We start from the raw sequence: 21,631 nt of genomic DNA, 5'->3' as shown, positions 1-21,631 counted from the left end.
TTCCGACCCATCCACAGTTGTGCTGAGGGTAATACAAGATTTGAGAAAGATACAAGAAGTTTTTTTGTTCAACATGTCTATCATGGATAGACAATGTTATTAAATCAAGATTGAATGTACAAATAGTTGAGGATGAAGAAGAAGGAGGAAGAGGAAGAAGAAGAAGAAAAAGAAGAAGAGGAAAACGGAAGATAAGTAAACAAAAATGAAATGACAGAAAAAAAATAAGGAAACAAAGACAAGATAAAAGTATGGATGCAGAGATACTCATTGATACTACATATGAGGCAATAAAGCAGCATACCTACGAAGAATAAATTACGATATGACAACAGAAAAGCAAATCCCGAAGAGGCTCTACCCAGATCTATACAATGACGGGGAGGGAAAGAGGAAAAAATAGACAAGAAAGACAAAATCTGCAACCTTTTGAAAGAAAAATGGGAAATTGCAGATTTGGAGAAAGATGTTACTACAAAACATCCTAAGATATGTCAAAACATCATGAAAATATATGGTAAATGTGGCATACTTAGATGGATATGGGGATGATTGCAGAGATCTGCATCCAAAAATATGTAAAACCTAAAAGAAGGAAAAGGATGTAAGTTCGACAAAAAATGCAAATATATGCACCCTGTAGCCATGAATCATAATCAAATAAATAACCAACCAAGTAATAAAATCCAAAATAAGAAAGAAAACAAATAAAGAAAAAGAGAAATCAAGAATATCAGGTAAAAGAGAAAAGCAAACCACCATGAGATATGCAGAGTGTCAGCAAAAAATTTCAAAGCATCAGCTCCGAAATTCTACTCAGAGATATAATAACTGTATTTATTATGCAAGAGGATATTGCAGAAACGGAGAAAATTGCAGATTCAGACACAAAATGAATAATTATGATGAAGGAAGATCAAATATTATGGAAAAGTTGGATTTTTTAATGTCAAATTTCTGGAAATGAAAAAAAGAACAACATACCAGAACAGGAAAGAGACATGGGAAAATCCTTATTACTATCAGTATTAAATGAAGGAGAAACACGCAAAACCATCATAGTGATGAATGCGCAGGTTTAGTTACGAGTAACTCAAAAAGAAAAATAGAGTACTTAGAAGAACTAACCCAAAATGAAAAGAAAATAGATATAATGAATATAAGTGAAACCTGGTATTCCCAAGAGACTGGGAATGATGATCAAATAAAAGGGTTCCAAACTTATAGAATCAGATAGAAAAAATAGGAATCAAGGGGGAACCGCAATATATGGGAAAGACAAAAAACAAGGAAAAATATATGAGAAAATATAGTAACTCAGAATGTGAACTAATAGCGGTAGAATTTGAAATATGAAAAATTGATGAACATAGTAATATATAGACCTCCTAACTACTAAAGAGTTTGACTTAATAATTGAAAAATTGGATGATATATGTAGAAATCACAAGGACTGGACTATTCCTCCTCTGGTGACTTCAACTTTCCTTTCGTAGAATGGAAAGAACGAATAGGAGATTGTGGTTGTACTATACATATAAAAAAGAGAGTAATAGTAGTGCAGAAGATAAGAGGCAATTTGAAAAGCTATTAGATATGCTACTAGAATACAACATTCAACAAATAAATCACCTGCCAACAAGAAAGGAAAATACTTTAGACCTAGTATTTGTGAACGAGATGAATTATTTAAAGAAATAATAGTTTATAATGCGAGTATTTCAGACCATAATGTCATAGAATTAACAGTTCATTCCAAAGCAAGTGAAAATAGAGATAAGCAAGAAATGAGAGTGGGAAGGATATGGAAAATACAACTTCTACAGTAAAAAATATAAAATGGTCAACAAATTAATGAAGAATTAAACAAAGATTGGGATAACATTTTCGTAAGTGATGACATAAGGGTAAATACGGAGATATTATATAAAATATTGGAGATAATAAGTGGAAAAATATATACCGAAGAAGAAAAGTAAACATCATTCATGCATACCAAGAGACAGAAGAATCTTGTTCCAGAAAATCAGAAAGTGGAAAAAAGGTCTTGCAAAAGAAAAAATGCATGGAAAGTTATAGAACTAAAAAGTAAGATAGAAAATGCAGAACAAAAGATTATACAATCAAAAGAAAATGAAAAACGGGACTTGGAAGAAAAAACCCTATTAAATATCAAGCAAAAGCCCAAACTATTATACTCATATGCGAAGAAGATGAATAAAAGAAGAATAGAAATAGCCCTCTGAGAATTGAAGGGAGATTAACGAATGAAAGGAAATTTGCAACATACTGGCAGAACGATATAAGAGAGAATTCACCCCTAGAATAGATAATGAAGATAATGATATAGAAAGTAAGGGATGAAAATAGTGAATAATTTTAGCTGACATAGATAATTAATGAAGCTGATATTGTGCAGGCTATTAATGAAATTAAAAATGGAGCTGCTGCAGGGCCTGATGGAATTCCTGCTATTTTGTTAAAGAAAGTAGTTCATTCTATCGCAAAGCCACTTGCAATATTATTAAGACAAAGTGTAGGATACAGGCAAGATATATGATGAGCACAAATTAGCGTATATTACCCCTACTTTCAAAAGTGGATCAAGACTAGAGGCAAGTAATTATAGGCCTGTGAGTCTAACATCCACATATAATGAAAGTGTATGAAAGGGTAATGAGAAAAATATTATGAAACATTTAATAAAAAATAATTTGTTTAATAAAGGACAACATGGTTTCGTACCCGGAAAAAGTACACAAACCCAACTGTTAGTCCACCGTGAAAACATATTCAAAAATATGAAAAGCGGAAATGAAACAGATGTGGTTTATTTAGACTTTGCAAAAGCTTTTGATAAAGTAGACCATAATATATTAGCGAAGAAAATTAGAAACACAATATCGTGGATAAAGTAGGAAGATGGTTAAAAGAATTTTTACACAACAGAAAACAGATAGTTATTGCAAACGACGAGAAAATCGGATGAAGCCAAGGTAATATCCGGTGTGCCGCAAGGTACGGTGTTAGCTGCAATACTGTTTGTTATTATGATTGAAGACATAGACAATAATGTTAAGGATTCGGTAGTGAGTAGTTTCGCAGATGACACAAGAATAAGTAGAGAAATTACTTGTGATGAAGATAGGAACGCTCTACAAAGAGACCTTAACAAAGATATGATTGGGCAGAGGTAAATAGGATGGTATTTAACTCTGATAAATTTGAATCAATAAATTATGGAGACAGAGAAAAGCAAAGTATGCATATAGGGACCTAATAATGAGACCATCACAAATAAGGAAGCAGTTAAAGACCTTGGTGTGATGATGAATAGGAACATGTTATGCAATGATCAAATAGCAACTCTGTTGGCAAAATGTAAAGCAAAAATGGGATGTTGTTACGGCACTTCAAAACAAGAAAAGCTGAACACATGATTATGCTTTATAAAACATATGTTCGTAGTCCACTTGAATATTGCAATATGATATGGTACCCACACTATCAAAAGGATATTGCACAAATAGAGAGTATTACAAAGGTCCTTTACAGCTAGAATAGAAGAAGTTAAGGACCTAGACTACTGGGAAAGACTACAATTCTTAAAATTATATAGTCTGGAAAGGAGAAGAGAACGCTACATGATAATTCAGGCATGGAAACAGATAGAAGGAATAGCAGAAAATATCATGGAACTAAAAATATCAGAAAGAGCAAGCAGAGGTAGATTAATAGTGCCCAAAAATATACCAGGAAAAATAAGGAAAGCACACAGGACATTAATCCACTACGCACCAGCATCGATAATGCAGCGTCTATTCAATGCGTTGCCAGCTCATCTGAGGAATATATCAGGAGTGAGCGTAGATGTGTTTAAGAATAAGCTCGACAAATATCTAATCTGCATCCCAGACCATCCAAGATTGGAAGATGCAAAATATACCGGAAGATGTACTAGCAACTCTCTGGTAGACATTAGAGGTGCCTCACACTGAGGGACCTGGGGCAACCCGAACAAGATGTAAGGTCTGTAAGGTAAGGTAAGGAGGGCCAGGATGAGTAGGTAATCATCTTCCCCCAAGTTGTCGGAGAGAATGTTATTTACATACTAAACAGTTTACTTAGAACTGTTGAAGAAATTAGATTTCACAAATTATGATCCTGCATTTTTCGTTTATGTTTTATCACATCAGTATTTTAAGAAAGTGTTTTATACATATTTGGTGGACTGAGTGTTGTGCGAGTATACGCACAAGCATGGTGTTAATAATATGTTAGGCTGATCTTTCCTAGATATTGGCCCCAAGGGTTTTCGGGTATCGTTACTCAGGACTCATATTTCTTCGGGGCCATTGTCTTGATGCTATTTACAGTGTTTCGTTTATGTTTTTACGGTCATCCCCAACAGGCTGCTGTTAAACACGCCGCAAAGGTGGATATATACCGAGTTAAAGCCCGTTGGTGTCACTATCTCGGAAAGATCCAACCGGCAGAGTTCAACTTTTACAAACTCATGAAGAGTGCGTATTCCACATCGATGGCTTTGGTAGTCGCGACATCAGCTTCAGGCAGCAAATCGGACAGTACCCGAACAGAAGAGCAAACATCCCTGGAAACGAGAACTCGACAACTGCAAAGAGCGAAAACTCATTAAATTGCCGAAAGAAACAGGGACGCGATGGAGGAGCCGTCCGAAAGGTCATACCAATATGAAACGAGTCCTAAAAAACCCCCGATGACATTTCGGTCTGTTTGCTTTTACAAACTCGTACCGAGACTCTCCTTGTCAGTGCAAATTGGAAATCGGGACTTGATGTTTATTTTCTCTATATACTATATGGCGGCCCACCCCCCCAACCCCCCACCCTGCTCTGCAGAGACCTTCACGGAGAATGATGTTGCCTCTCTACATAGGGTTGATATCCATGTTAGAGCCCTTCTTTTTGTTCTGTTTGACTGGCCTTTGTATGTGTGCGTTTGTGAGTCAAAATGTCTCTTTAGCTAAAATTTATGTTTGTTTAAGTATGAAAAGTATTGAGTATAATCTCTCTCTCTCTCTCTCTCTCTCTCTCTCTCTCTTATATATATACATATATATATATATATATATATATATATATATATATATATATACACATATATATAATACATATATTTATATATATATATATATATATATATATATATATATATAAAGTTAGTACATTTTCAAAGCAGCTAGTAATTTTTGCACTCTATGTGTGTGTGGGAGTAACTTTAATGATATAAAGTTGGCAAACATATGCTACAGTCTTAAACTCTCTCTCTCTCTCTCTCTCTCTCTCTCTCTCTCTCTCTCTCTCTCTCTGTGTGTCTCGCGTAACCTACAAAAAAAAAATGATAACAAGGTCAATCACAAAAGGAGAAATAAGTTATTTTCGCACCGCACATCAACAGGGTCTCTGTTCGGTAGCCTTTGAATAGGAGGGCCTGCATAAACAAAAGGGCTCTGACAGTCATTGTAATGAACTGAAAACATAAAACAGCAAAGTGGTTGGGTGACAGTAATTGAATAACGCCATAAAAGTTTTGTTGTAATTGGGCTGAGCAGTTTAAAAGGCTTTCAAATTCCACAGTGAACGCGGACCCACGAAAACACCAACAAAAGCTGCAATTTGCAAGAAACAAATACATACATGTGTACATACAATATGTGAAAATATGTCGAATATATATACTAGAAATCACAAGGACTCTTAATAGATATATGCAGGTGTATCACAGAGATAAATGTGATATCAAGTTTGAATCCTGACCGGTTTCGCCTGTGGCTTTCTAAAACATCTTTAAGGGACCGATACCCTACGGCAAAATTACAATATATACACTACAGTGATAGTACAAACGAGCACACAGACGGTTGTAGAAAGAATTCACATCTGGTAGGTGCAAAAAATAGGATGAGAAGCAGTAAACTCTTAAGCATTTGAGGACAGTGCTCCGTTTGCAAATCTTGTTTAATTGTAAGGGTGCGCTTGCTTTTACTGTTGGCCCAAGTAAACAGTGTTCTTTAAAATCTATATATTCTACATATTTCTTTGGAAATAAATAGATGGAGTTCATAATTCCCTTGGCTGATATTCATACTCTTACAAAAGAGCTTCCTTTTTAAAAAAAATTGAATTCTATAATAAATCATTCCAGCATATTATTCGAATAAATACTTTACTACCTCTGTGTATCCTAATACCACATCAAAACTCATTATCCTACATTCATCAGTGTTCTTCTCCGTTAGTGCACTTCAAGCGGTGCACTGTAGGCCTAAAGCTGGCCATACACGTACGATACTGGCACGAACCGGTCAGTCTTTAACGTATAAGGGGGCCATTGATGTCAGTCCTGTCGTCCTTGCAGCATGCTGAAATAGGACTGCCAGGTCTTGAGTCGTTTCCCACTAGTTTGCCGAGTGTTGGGGGGAGGAATGGCTGCAAAAAGTTTCAAATTGTACGATACTTGCAAGAGGACTTAGACTCGATCGCAAATAGACGTAGAACAAGTCATTGGGCGCGCGTGGGCAATACCCAAGCGGATGGGAGCGCAACCTGATGCTAGTCGGGTACAAGTATGGCGAGCTTTAGAGGTTCTTAGCAGCGTCCCTTCGGCCCCCAGAGGCAACTATTTTCATTCCTTTTACTGAACCAAAGTTCATATTCTTTCTCTTCCATCTTAATGTCCACCCTCTCCTAACAATTTTTTCATTGCGCAACTGCCAGGTTTCCTCCTGTTACACCTTTCCAACCATTTTACCCACAGTTCTCTTGCAGCGCTGAGTGACCGCATAGGTCCCAGTGATTGGTCTACTGCCTACCATTCCATTAATAATCTGTACATAATTTAATATAATATTCATCAGGTCTATATTGTTCTTTATGTTGGGATCAGAAATAGTACCATCCAATGGGTTGAGAATCCCAGCTAAGTATTTTGCTACATTGTGTGAATCGGAACCAGCGCAGCTAGTAATTAGTCTAGCGTAATGGTTCCCAAACTAGGGCCTGTAGCAGAATGCAGGAGGCTATACTCTGAGGATATGTATGTATAAAACCATGCGTTTTATACATACATGGGTAATACTTAGCGGTGGGCCATAAACAATTATCCTGTATGGAAAGTGGGTAACGACCAGAAAAAGTTTGGGAACCACTGCGGCGAAATGTCTTCTGAGCATATTTATTACTCCATAAAAATGCAGTAACGATGGTGAGGTCGCAGAAAATCTTTTTCTGCCTCCCCTTTATTAATTCTTTAACCTATTTTTTATTGAAATCAGTGTTTACACGGTCTATAGAAAGTTCATTTAGATATCTGGATGTTTTTTATCACGAAGAAGGTTACTCATTGTTTTCTATAAAAGTTACATTTATTTAAGCTAAATAGTGCATACGATTTGTAAGCATTCGTCACGTCCTAATCTTCTTGATGGTTACCATGAAGATTCTGAGGAAATTTGGAATACATGGTTTTTATTTTTGTTTATATTAATGTAGTCAATTCCCTTCCTTCAGGTGACGTCATCACTGGCAATGTCACAATAGTTTTCCACATTGCGAAGTCCTTTAGATATTTCTATATTGTTCACTGCATCGGAGGACAAAGGGAAATTCAACCCGTAGCCTTAGGCACAAATATAATCCAGATGTTTCATTTTCAATGGGGTACATCTGCAGATTATATATTAATATAATATAATATATATGCATATATTATATAATATATATATATTATATATATATATTATATATATATATATATATATATGTGTGTGTGTGTGTGAGTATGTATATATATATATATATATATATATAGAATATATATGTGTGTGGTGTGTGTGTGTGTGTGTTGTGTGTGGTGTGTGTGTCATCAAAGTGGTGTACGCAGCAGCCACATCACAGACTTGCTAAGAATCAAGATCAAGAGGGAAAATCGCACGGAGACAGACAACTCATGAATTTATTATATATTCTGTGCTTACTTTAAATAATCACATCACATTCACAGCTGAATAATTCATTTTACATATTCTACGTTGTCTGAATACCAAATTTGAAGGGAACTGGACTAATAATCTCAAAGTTGTGCAAGCATAAAGCAATACCGATTCGTCACCAAACCAGCTTTAGTCTCCACTGCCCAGTCTGAATACGACTCTCACAAACTTATTTAGTACATACAAAATATCGCATTTTTTCTATCGTCTGTTCTGGAAATTGTCTTTAGTTTTTAGCAGTCCAATATGGCTGTTAAGTTACATAACCTATGTTATCAGATTTTTAAAGAATTAATCTCAGCTATACAGGGCTTTTAAGCGCTAAGTTTCATTATATTTCGTTCTATAGTTTTTGCCTAAATCTACATATATACATGTGATAATGTATATATGTAATAATAATAATAATAATAATATAATAATAATAATAATAATAATAATAATACGAAACAACATTGTTCCCTTGGGGATCTAACAAAAACAGTTAGAATTGTTAATGATAAAAATAATAAGAAAAAATATTACTACTACCACTACTGACACTATTATTAGTAGAATTTATATATATATATTTATATATATATATATATATATATATATATAAATATGTGGTGTGTGTGGTGTGTGTGTGTGTGTGAGTGTGTGTGTGTGTGTATATATATATATATAATATCTATATATATATATATATATAATATATTGGTTATAATAAATATATATAATATAGATGTATACATGTCTTCTTATTGAGAGATGTCGATGGAAGGATATATGAAGTTTTTATGAGTTTTTCAGTAAATTTGAAAATGTTTTCAGCAGATATTTATTAGTGACAACTTTCACGACATTTAAAAAAGTAGTCACTTGCATAGACGGAATGACACTTATCATACAAGACAAATCAATCTAACTACTACTAAGTAGTAGTAGTATTAGATAGTAGTAGTATAGTAGTAACAGTAGTAGTAGTAATATTTTTTTTTTATTATTCTGATTTATCATTTTTAATTTTAACTGTTGTTGTTAGATCCCCGAGGGAACTAAAGCTTAGTTTCGTATTATTATTATTGATTATTATTATTATTATACACTGAATATATATTTATATATATATATATTATATATATATATATATATAATATATATATATATATATATATATATATAATATGTATATATATATAATACTTATCACATCACCGTGATTCATATAAATCATTCGAGCTACAAATGTCCTTTAATATCTAATTTGTTATTGGAATTGAATTAAATCTTTTCAATAATTGTACCAAGGGAGTTTTTAAAGTTTTTAATAACTTCGCTCTACCTCGGAATTGATATATTTCATATATGTACCGAAGGGGAGTTTTTAGTTGATAATAACAATTTCGCTTCCCCCCATCATTATATCAATTATTCCCCTTCGGTACATATATAAAAATATATCAATTCCGAGGTAGAGCGAATTAGATATTAAGAAGGACATTTGTAGCTCGAACGATATATATATATATATATTATATATATATATATATATATATATATATCCAATTAGGGTGAGTCTCAACCAAAAGATACTATTATAAATCACTTTGGGCTCAACTGAGGACACAATCTCGAAGGCGAAGGGAAAAGGCACCATTGTCACTTCTAGTTTATTATGCCAACGTTTCCCGTCATATTTCTAGGGTTAATAAGCAGAAGTAATACGAATTATTAACTATTATTACTCCTGCTGTTTAGCCTTGAAAATGCGGCGAAAGCATCTGACGTGAAGTGTTGGCTTAATAAACTAGTAGTGACAACGATGCCATTTCCCTTCTCTTTCGTTAATATATACTATATATATAATATAAATACATATATATATTATATATATTATATATATATATATATATATATATATATATATTTACATATTTATATATATATATATATATATATATATATTATATATATATATATAATATATATATATATGATATATATATATACATGACATAAATTAAAAACCCGCTAAATATGCCTCTGTAACCCACGACCTTTTTTTTTTTTTAGCTTTCGAGAATCGTAATAGGATCGGGAAGTCTTAATTTTTTCGTGAACAGGATCTAATCTCGGGTCATTAATCCTTAATTCAGTTTCCCTCTCTAATTGACTTTCTGAACGCGAAACCCTTTTATATAGTATGTTGTTTCTGTCACTTTTCGTTTACTTGTACTTGTATATATATACATATATATATATATATATATATATATATATATATATATATGTGTGTGTGTGTGTGTGTGTGTGTGTGTGTATAGCAATATTATAGTTGTATATGATAACGTCTGTCTGTCTGTCTGTCTGTCTCTCTCTCTCTCTCTCTCTCTCTCTCTCTATATATATTATATACTATTATATATATATATATATATATATATATATATATATAATATGATATTATGTCTATATATATAATTAATATATTTTATGCATAAGTATATATATATGTGTGTAGAGAGAGAGAGAGAGAGAGAGAGAGAAATGCGGTTTTTATGTATCTTCATTTTACGCTCCATTCTTTGATTAATCAGATTTTCAGAGTTGATTGCAACCGGAGGATGAATTACTCAAGGTTGAGAAAGAAATAGAAGTTTCGGAAACATCCTGAGAGAGAGAGAGAGAGAGAGAGAGAGAGAGAGAGAGAGAGGAAGGGTACAAGTTGCAAAACTTTCCCGGTCCCCTCAAATGAGACGATCAGTCATTCCGAAGCTCCTCCGGCGCAGTTATTTATATGTGTTGTTCTGTTTACGGTAAGATAAATCGACAAGACGGGAAAGGTGATTGACGATACGCAGTGAATGTGTGGAGGGAGTACCATGAATCTTCCTCTTGAAGGAGGCCTGAGGGAGGGGCAACTCAGTGGTTTTACCCATCCCAGGGCTGAATGAAAAACACAGCTAATGGAAGGAAAAACAGACACAAAATTCCTCAGCTTAGTGTGTCAATAATATTTATTCATTCATATTATGCAGCTATGTTATTAGCAATTGATTTTGCTTTATCAATAAGTTTGTGTAGAATTACGTGGATATTGACTGCACCACTTACCAGGAAATCAGACAGATTTTGAAATTTATTGAGCGCATATTAGCAAGAAATTTTAACGGATAAATTCCCTTTTTGCTCAGTTATTAAACTTCCCTCACTTGTAACACCTGTTATGCCTCCCACTTGATGAGATTGATTGAAAGGCAGTATATCTTACCTGAATCTCTCTCTCCTGGACGCACCTCTCCAGATGATGGTAATGATTACTGAGTTACATAGTCTAGTGTTTCGTGGAAACCAGATTGGTCCACAAAGCAGACTTTTTCGCACACGTTAAGCAACTGGAACTGTTTTGACCGTAAGGACAATTACATCAGCCGGAACTGGTACTTGCCACAAAGAAAGTATTTTCAGTTCCTTCACTAGATTATTCCTTGACACAAAGCTTCCAAAGCATTGTTACAATCACAAAGTACAACTCATGCTGTTATGAAAGCTGGTGTTTGCCATGAAAAGCGCCTTAGTTGCTTGTAAAAACAACTTTTCAACTTCAAAGCATTATCTCGTTTTCTTGTTATAGTTACAACTATAGTCGATTCATTTAAGGTAGATTCTTGCGCCTACGAGACGTTTGTTTGGCGGCCTCTGATTGGCTGGTAGCGGGAGGCAGGAACTGCTCGCTGCAGTGCGGGTCATATTTTTCGTTTGTAGCTTAGAAAACTAGCAATATGTTTACATTATTTCTTCATTTATCTCACGGTTTTAACAAAAGATAGGAAAGTTTTGGTCATACCTAAGATTCGGTATTAATGTACAATTAAATAATCTTTTCCTGAAATCAATAAGTTAAAATACAAAGGAATTACAACGAGTAGAAGTGAAGGGAGAAACATTTCATTCTTTGATTATACACCCTGTTTTTTTCATCAATCGATGGATTTTGCATAATTCATCGAGATCAAAGATAAAGAAAATAAAATCTTGGTGTTATTAAACAATACAAAAATCAACCCTGAATACGCCGGTACTTTCAGATTTTAGATGCGTGTAATATGTAAAGAGAAAATGAAGGAATATGTCTTTTTATGTTGCACTCGTGCTTGACCCGGTTTGACAATAGTCGCCGAGACACATCGTTAGGTCTGGTCCTCTCAGCTAGAGCCGTTGGCGTGTTGGCAGTTGCCAATTGGCGATATGAGAAGTTTGCAGTTTCGAGACTGTATTCACCGAATTATTATGTCATTACATTTTCTATAAATAAATGCATAGAATTCCCATTATGACTTTCGAACATTTTTACTCAAATATATATATGTCCGTATTTCTGGACATATCTGATAAAAAAGTAAATAATCAGATGGATGCATCTGGTATCGTTGGAGGTGTAGGCTGGCCGCGGGCGGGAAATTCAGTCCAGGAATGAATTTGAAATCTACGGACCTACTTCGCACTCTTCAGCTCATCCTTAGTTTTAATGAGGTTGGTTTCAACATATTGCTTCTAATTTTCTTATATGAATTATATTTTTGCAAACGAAAGAGATATCAGAGACTTAATTGAGTTATATGAATATATTTTCAAACGAAAGAGATATCAGAGACTTATTGAGTGATATGAAATAATAATCTTAGTGGAGCAATAAAACACACGAACTAAGCAAGATTTCTTTTTCTTTTCAAGCAGAATGTCGAGATGACAGCACCATTCGTCGCACCGTTTCCAGATTTGCAAGTCAAGCTCGCAACATTATAATGAAATGTTCATCGTTACTTCAGCTCACAGTGGGGAGCAGACTCAAGAAATGAAGTATTTGAGAAGACCGCCAAAGCTACAGGAGTGCCAACCAACACAGTGAAAAAATCAAGCGACAGTCATCTGAGTGTGGTAACGTCCCCTTCGCTTCACCTGTATATCCCAGGAAGAGGATCCTAGTGAAGGACGAAGGTGGATAGTTTTGAAATGAGTGTATCGGAAGGAGATTTTGTCTTTTTACGAGAGAGGAGAGCTCCAACGTTAGATGCCCTACTGGAAAAAGTGAAGGAAGACCCGGTAAAGTTTAATGGTGGAAGAACAACGTTATGGAAAATTGTGAGAGGGCTTGGATTCCGGTACAAAAAAAAGTGACGAGGAAAGGAGCAATTTTAATGGAACGTGATGTATAGTGGCAGCGAGAACTGAATACCTACGGTTAATTGAAAAGAATAGGAATTGTAGTGCAACTGAACGTAAACCTGAAGTATTCCTTGATGAAACTTGGATAAACCAAATGAATGTGTACGTCAGTGTTGGACAACGGTGAAGGAGAAATAGGACCCAAACTTAAGACTGGAAAGGGGTTAAGATTTATTGTGGTGCACGCGGGGAGTGAGAAGGGGTTTTGTCAAAGATGCGCTATTGTTGTTTAGGTCAAAAAATGGTGCCAAAGGGGACTACCATGATTCCATGGACCTAAAGGTTGTTTAAGTGGTTTTATGAACAACTATTGGCCTAATATAGAAGATAGATCTCTAATCATAATGGACAATGCTCCCTACCATAGCAAATAGAAAATAAAGTGCCAACAACCAGCAACAGAAAAAGTGAATTCATAGAGTGGCTTTCTTCTAATAACGTCACCCACGACCCATCAGCAACAAAGCCAAAATTGCTGCAGATTGCCAAGTGTCCAAAGAAAAACAGAGGTATGTGATGATGATGATAGCCCGTGCAAATGGTCATGATGTTGCTCAGACTGCCACCATATTATTGTCAGTTTAACCCATAGAACTTATATGAGCTCAAATAAAGGGGGGATATCAGAAAAAATAACTCTAATGCAAATCATCTTTGAAAACTGTTGAGCAGCTTACGAGACTGGCGATAGACAAAGTTACAACAGAACACTGGAAGAAATGTTTTCACCACGTTAAGAAATTAGAAGATGATTATAGGAGGAAAGATGTTGCTAGAGAGCATATGTTTGAAAGTTTTGTTATTGACATTGGAGATGACGAAACTGACAGTGATGATATTGATATTAGGGAGGATGACACTGACCGTGATGATATTGATATTAGTGAGGATGACACTGACAGTGATGATATATATCAATGATTTTCCATTATTATTATTTTTTTTTTAAGTTGAAGACCTAACAGTGTTTCTATAGTTTTCCATTTTTTGGATAGGCAATTTCATAACTACAGTATATCCATATGAGTTTTCCTTTTTTTAATATTTAATGGCATAACAATGTACATATCTGTTTATAAATTCTTTTTACTTGGTTTTAATAGAAAAGGGGATATCAATGTATCTTTATAATTTCCCATTCTTTTTGTTCCAATGGGTAATCGACATGTATATATATGCACGATTTTCCTTTATTTATTTTTAAATATGATGACGTAAGAAAATTGTAAAATTTTAATTTCTTTTTGTTCATATCGATAGCCTAAGACATACCAATGTAAGCCTACTGTGTATGACTTTCTTTTGTGTTTATGACATAATATATCTGCATGAATTTCCATTCTTTTTGTATAAAAAGATGATGATATAACAGTCTCTGATTAGTCTCATTATCCTACATGTACTATATATATACGTATATACAATTATGCAGGGCTGTGGGAACGGTTACGGGAGCTATTCTAACTCAGGTATGAATTAAGTGATTCAAGAATAATCAACTACCTCAGGAGAAAACTAAGCAATTTTTCCTAAACATTGTTGTAGACATGTTTTTCAAGTGTAACATGTATATAAAGGAGATAAACATTCTGGTGTAAGAGTAACTCAAGCAATTCTGAAAAAGACAGTATATTATATTCGTTACGTCGTCAACAAATTTTATGGTAAGAAATAAACATCTGTACTTTTGTTTATTGAGTGAACATATGAAAACCATAAGCTTTTGATGTATTGGCCAGAGAAACTAGTTCTGTTATTTATCAGTGAGCCTCATAAAGCATGTACATTTCTCACTTAGACTAAATTGAAGCCAACACCAGATGCATCCATCTGATTATTTAATTTTCTTTTTATCAGATATGTCCCCAGAAATACGGACATATATAATATTTTAATAAAAATGTTCGAAAGTCATAATGGGAATTCTATGCATTATTTTATAGAAAATTAATGACAATAATAATTCGGTAAATACATAGTCTCGAAACTGCAAACTTCTCATATCGCCAATTGGCAACTGCCAACAGCTCTATCTGAGAGGACCAGCCCCACGATATCTTGCGTCTCTCGGCAGTCGGCACTACTGTCAAACCGAGTCAAGCACGAATGCAACATAATAAGACATATTCTTCATTTTCTCTTTACATATTACACTCATTTAAAATCTGAAAGCACCAGCGTATTCAGGGTGATTTTATTGTTTTAAAACACAAGATTTCATTTTATCTTGATCTCGTGAATTATGCAAAATCTGATGATGAATAAAAACAGGTATAAAGAATGAAATGTTTCTCCCTTCACTTCTACTCGTTGTAATTCCTTTGTATTTTAACTTATTGATTTCAGGAAAAGATTATTTAATTGTACATTTAATACCGAATCCTTAGGTATGACCAAAACTTTCCTATCTTTTGTAAAACGTGAGATAAATGAAGAAATGTAAACATATTGCTAGTTTTCTAAGCTACAAACGAAAATATGACCCACTGAGCGAGCAGTCTGCCTCCCGCTACCAGCCAATCAGAGGCCGCCAAACAAACGTCTCGTAGGCGCAAGAATCTACCTTAAATGAATCGACTATAGTTAACTGAAAAGACGCAATTGATTCTTTCAATAAAAACTTTTTTTTCTGACCTAAAGACGTTCCTGTCACATCATGACTTGCCCACTGGAGATAGGTTAAACAGTTAGGTGACTTTCATTTTGTGAGTCAAACCCCGTAAATGAAGATTTTGCTTAATTGCTTTTTCCACTTTTTGGCATATTTTTACTAAGCTTCCAAGTATTCTTTTTCTGTAAGTTACCCATTTTTTTCAGTACGAATTGCTAAAGTGAAGTAAAGTATATATATATATATATATATATATATATATATATATATATATATATATATATTATATATATATATACATATATATACACATACATAATAGTGTGTGTGTGTATATGCACATGTGCACTCTGATTTACCTGTGCTGGATCTGTGCATTTGTTTTCCGAACGTCAATATTGTGACCTTTGAAGGCCTTCAGTGGCTACCAAATCCTCTTACCGACGTGGAAGCGTTGTCTTATCTCTTCTTTGGCCAAAGAGAGAAAGGGGAGAAGAGACTATATCAGATAATAAAGACGCTGATGTCATGTGCAGATGAGATTTGTAGATTGACAGAGAAAGGATTTCTGACCGAAAGCACACTGATATATTTATAGCTAAAATAAATATAGATAAAGATGATTACTAAGGACATTGATATACTATATATTAACAGAATTCAAGGAGGTTTTATCCATTTCAAGCCGAACAAGGCGGGTGACCTTAGTGTCTGAAAGCACTAGTTCCTGGAAGAGAAGATTGTGTTTCCCACGAGGACAGCTGTTGAGGTTGTGTGTGCTGTCTCTTGTCTCGTTTACATTAATTTCAACGATTTGAGAGTTTGGCTTTTCCTTAACTACTAATAAGTTTCACTGCTATTTATTACGGTGTTCGGCTTGTTTGGATTTCAAGTTTCAGTGTTAATTTTGTATATAAATGACGACTCTCTTCGTCTCCGTGTTATAAATACTATCACTTTTGCAATTCAAATTCATCTTTTTCTTTTACATCCTATATTGCGTTTTTTATCTATTTCACTGTAATCACAGGAAGACAATTACACTTCATTTTATTACTTATTAGTCTGAATAATATTGTGTTCCATGCTCACATAGAAACTACCACAGATTTGTATATTCTTAACAGTATACACCGTTTATTACGTATCGTACCATCATTACCTTTCTTTATAAACACTCTTTCTGTTTTTTACTCTTCACCTTTTTCTTCTCCTTAACTTGTGCCATCATTTTCTCTTTTCAACAATAGCGCTTTCTGCTCTTCGGATACTTCCATGCAACGTTACAGTGGTATTAACTTATTCAAGCATAATTATCATCATCCTGTCAGTGATAAATAAGTAAGTCAAATCAATGAAGGCAAAGGCTCACGGGGCTTTAGAATGACATAATTATCGTCAGATAGTTCAATATCATTATTGTATTTATTATTTCAACAATGCAATCTCATGTACTTTTGTGTTATGTGTTCCAGTAACGATACGTCACAAAAGTTATATATATAATTTATTTTTCTTCAACATTTCAGGTTTGTGGTTCTCTCTTCAAGAAAAAATCAACGCTGATGGATTTTAGCTTCAAGCTTTCCGTAAGTACAATTTATTTTAGATTGAAATGTGAAATGAGTGTGTGTGTATGTATATATATACTATATATATATATATATATATAATTTATATATATATAATATATGTATATAAATATATGTATATTATTTTATATATATATAACTTAAATGTCAGTAATTTAGATATGATATATAATACCTGATATAAAATTAAACATACATACATTACATTATTATATATATTATACTATAATATAATTAGTATATTACTATAATTATATTACTTATAATTATGTATATTTATTTATGTTATATATAGACCTTATATAAATATGCATACATACATATCATATATATATATAATATATAATATATATATATATATATATGTATATGTATATGTATATGTATATGTATATGTATAAACATCCAAAGCCGCATGATACAAAGGGCCTCTGTGACATTTCGCCTCTCATCTCTTGCCGGTGCGCTTTATCTTCCACAAATCTCCACTTATCACCAGCCTCCCTTTTGATGGTTCTCATTCCAGTACATCTGGGTCCTCCCATTCTTCTGACGCTCTCTGTAGCCCTTCTGACGCTGTTCCTCTACTCCCAGGGTTTGTGCGAAGGACATTATACTCGCCATCCGTATCTCTCTCCCCATCCGTATCTAATCGGCTTAGGGAGCTGCCATAATATCCCTTATGGCGTCACATTTAACGATGTCCTGCCATCAGACTCTCAGTATTTGCGTTAAAGAATTTTGGAAAGCAAATCAAGTCTTCTAGATACAATTTCAATGTCATAACGTGAACATCGTGGCCGTTTAGCAATAAACATCGTTATAGTCTATTTCGCACGCAGTGTCAGTCTGTTAAATTTCCAGATCATGTGCTGCCTGCTCATCGTTGCATTTGCCTAAATAGTCATTCTCTAACTTCCACCGTCAGAGAACCTGCCGTGGATGTCTGTGTTCCAAAATATCTGAAAGGTTCAACTTCATTGATCCTTCGGCATCTAGCGTTACTTCATCCCTTAGTACATACTCTATCCTCATTACTTCTGTTTTCTTGGATTTATTCTAAACTCCATCTCTCTATATATACGTTGCCTTTTGTTACACATGCTTTGTAAATTTCTGTTGTGTTACCAAATAAAACTACGTGATTTACACATTTTAAATTTATCAAGTTTCCATCTTACTAGAGTGTAAGCCTCTTCTCTCTCTAACCACTATTTTTCCATTGGAAATTCTACGAGACTTGGAAAGAGAAAGGTGAGATAACGTTCCCTCTAAGCACCCTTTTATTTAATGCAAATTCAATTGAGAAGACCCCATCACTATTCACTTTGCATTTACTTCGTTCGTGGAAAATTTTAATTAGCTTTACATATTTAACGTGAATACCATAGTGACGCAAGACCTTCCAGGATATTGGACTGTGGACATTGTTAAATGCCTTCAGGTTGGGATTTTTAGATACCATTCAGTGATGCACAGTATGTAGTACACAGATATTTGATCTGTGCAGCCCCTGTCATATAAAAAAAACCTGCTTTTTCATTTATAAGCTTTTTAGCAGTTTCTTTCTCCAGCGTATTGAAAATAAGCATAATGAATATTTTCATTACAGCGTAAATGCATTGCCTTCATAGTCACTTCATTCACTGAAATAACCTTGTTTAGTACCTGAGCTTTGTCTTCCAGTTCGAGGTCTTCGGGTTTTGTTTCCTCAATTTATATTCTCAAAAATAGTCTAGTTAGTTACCATACAAAGCGTCTTTTCCGTTTCAGCTAAATCAATTTTTCCATTGATTCCATCATGACCTGGTGTTTGCCATTTCTTCTGTTTTTAACGACTGATTCCGCTTCAGAAAGCTAATTCTTTCATCGGCACATTCAGGTCTTCGTCATCTGCTGGTATATCCATTAAATTATCCTTTTCATATTTCACGTTCATTGTCTAGCAAAAATATTCCGACCAGCGTTGTGATTCTTCTAATGTTATGGACCTATATCTTTTTGTTAAAGATATTGGCATCTTTTCAACCACAAATATTTAATTAATTCTGTGGGCTACCTTAACACCAGCTCCGCACCATGAACGCATGGCTTTGTGAACATCATCATTACGTACAAATATTCTATTATCTCTCCTTGATCATTATTCAGCTTCAATAGCTAAACTTGAGTAACGGACTAGGCACCTACTGTTTTGGAGTCATCTCCTCCCTGATTTCTGTTCACTTATACCTTTTGCCTTAGTCTGTTCTTTATTGTATTCCAGGCTTCATCCAATATCCAAGATTGATGTCTTGTTAGCTAGTATTTCTGTTCTATTTTTCCAACACATAAACACACATACTCACTATATTATATATATATCGTACTCAGCTCTGCGTCGACATATAATCCAGCTATATAAACTGGGATAATAGAGGATAATAAACTGAGATGATAGAGGCGTAAAGCCATTTCAGCTTGACCTCGTAGAGAGAGCAAATCCAACGACATAACTCTCCTCTCTCTCTCTCTCTCTCTCTCTCTCTCTCTCTCTCTCTCTCTCTCTCTCTCTCTCTCTCTGTTCCACTGCAGGCAACAAGTCAATGGAGCTCAGGCCCAGGACCTAAGGCAAATGCTACCATTAGGAGCAAGTCGTAAAGTTGGTTCTCTTTTAATAAAAGGTTCGTATGCAGATCTTCTCGACTCGTGAATCTGGAAGGATATTTCCTAAAAGAGCCCTTTTCTTGACAGAAGTGTGTTAACTTTGCTATGTGGCAGTAAAGTATAATAGAGTAATGATATTAATGAGTGATATTATGATAATGATGTTATGGCTGCTTTTCCTGTTCTCCATTCCTCTTTACCTTTTCCCTTCACTTATGGGGTCTCTGTGGTGTGGATGTCTCTGATGAACATTGATGATAATAGTAATAATAATAATAATAAAGGCTTAATCGTACATCACAATCCACTGACTTGTTTCCGAAATCTTACGACATACGCTAGATCCTCAACCTGCATTGCATGAATCTACATGAGGCTTAACTTATCTTTTTGAATGTTTAGATAAACAGTAAAATTAATAGTAGCACAAAGAAATACTAAAATGGTCAGCTATTCAGAATAACGTCCTAAACCTGAATGATTCTGTATTTACTAATTTTGTACTGCAAAAGCACGTGCAATCAAATATTGATAAAAAACACTAAAATAATTGTCAACGCAAATAACTGACAGCTCAACCCAGACTTTCTACTTACACCTTTCCGTCGGCCATCTTGGAGAGAGTGTTCTGTGCGATAGGATGCATAATAAATAAACCTAAAGGTTTCGCCAAAGGATCAGCGTCAGCTTGGAAGATGCCATTTCGTCTGGCAGAACATAAAAACAGTATTATCGAGAACTAAGCTTTTTTGGTCGACAGAAGAGTTGGCAAAGTGGGGGAAGGGCAAGTCGATTTCCTCGCTGTTATTTGCTGCAGTGTATATATATATATGTATATATATATATATATATATATATATATATATATATATATATATATATATATATATATCGGTAATGTCGAATTCACTGCATCTTGGGAAAACTCACTCCCGAAGAAATTATAATTTGCAATGCTTCTGCGCTGCCGAGGATTCGACCCGTGGCCTTTTGTATAAAGAACAAAAGACTGATTTTGACTACTTGGCTATCAAGATCGATATAAGTTGTTGTCGACTCTGCTTTAACATATTCCTGTCGAATCCAGGTCCTGTACTTAGAACTGATATCGACCCATCTATTAAATGGTGAAAAACTCACAATTAAAGTAACGGATTTATTGTTATAGTAGGGAGTCCTTATTTTCTTTCCCACCCTTGTCTTCGAAGCCTCCAGGGTTCTGATCCTTGACTTCACCTGCGACGTCACCACTGAGGCTTACAATAGTCACTTCATCTCTGGAGTTCAATCAGCCGTGACTTTATTTCCAAGGTTTACAATTGTGATTTCATTTCCAAGACTTACAACTCAACTTAACATCTAGGATTCTTATCCCTGACTTTACCCGTGACGTCACCGCCGAGGCTTGCAGTTTTGACCTCTCCGGCACTCTTAATTCTGACTTCCCCTGCAGAGGATTAAAATCGTGATTTCACCTCTGAGGCTTTTGTTCCTGAATTCAAGTCCGATTGTTACAATTGTGACTGCAACTCTGAGGAT

At 34.5% G+C, this 21,631-nt stretch overlaps 1 protein-coding gene and 1 long non-coding RNA gene across 4 annotated transcripts in view; one reads left to right on the top strand and one right to left on the bottom strand.

Annotated features, from left to right (window-relative positions):
• The window catches only part of LOC135216289 (uncharacterized), a 196,890-nt gene extending 179,442 nt beyond the window's left edge, over positions 1-17,448 (top strand). Inside the window, exon 3 of the long non-coding RNA XR_010314848.1 lies at positions 17,384-17,448. This is a non-coding gene — a long non-coding RNA (uncharacterized LOC135216289). The remainder of the gene's footprint in view (positions 1-17,383) is intronic.
• Positions 1-21,631, bottom strand: part of LOC135216268 (serine/arginine repetitive matrix protein 2-like) — a 350,391-nt gene that overhangs the window by 201,044 nt on the left and 127,716 nt on the right. The window lies entirely within an intron of this gene.

This window comes from Macrobrachium nipponense, chromosome 19, assembly GCF_015104395.2.
Source record: "Macrobrachium nipponense isolate FS-2020 chromosome 19, ASM1510439v2, whole genome shotgun sequence".
Lineage (NCBI taxonomy): Eukaryota > Metazoa > Arthropoda > Malacostraca > Decapoda > Palaemonidae > Macrobrachium > Macrobrachium nipponense.
Note: the sequence above shows the minus strand (reverse complement) of the source record. Positions and strands in the feature narration are given on the sequence as shown.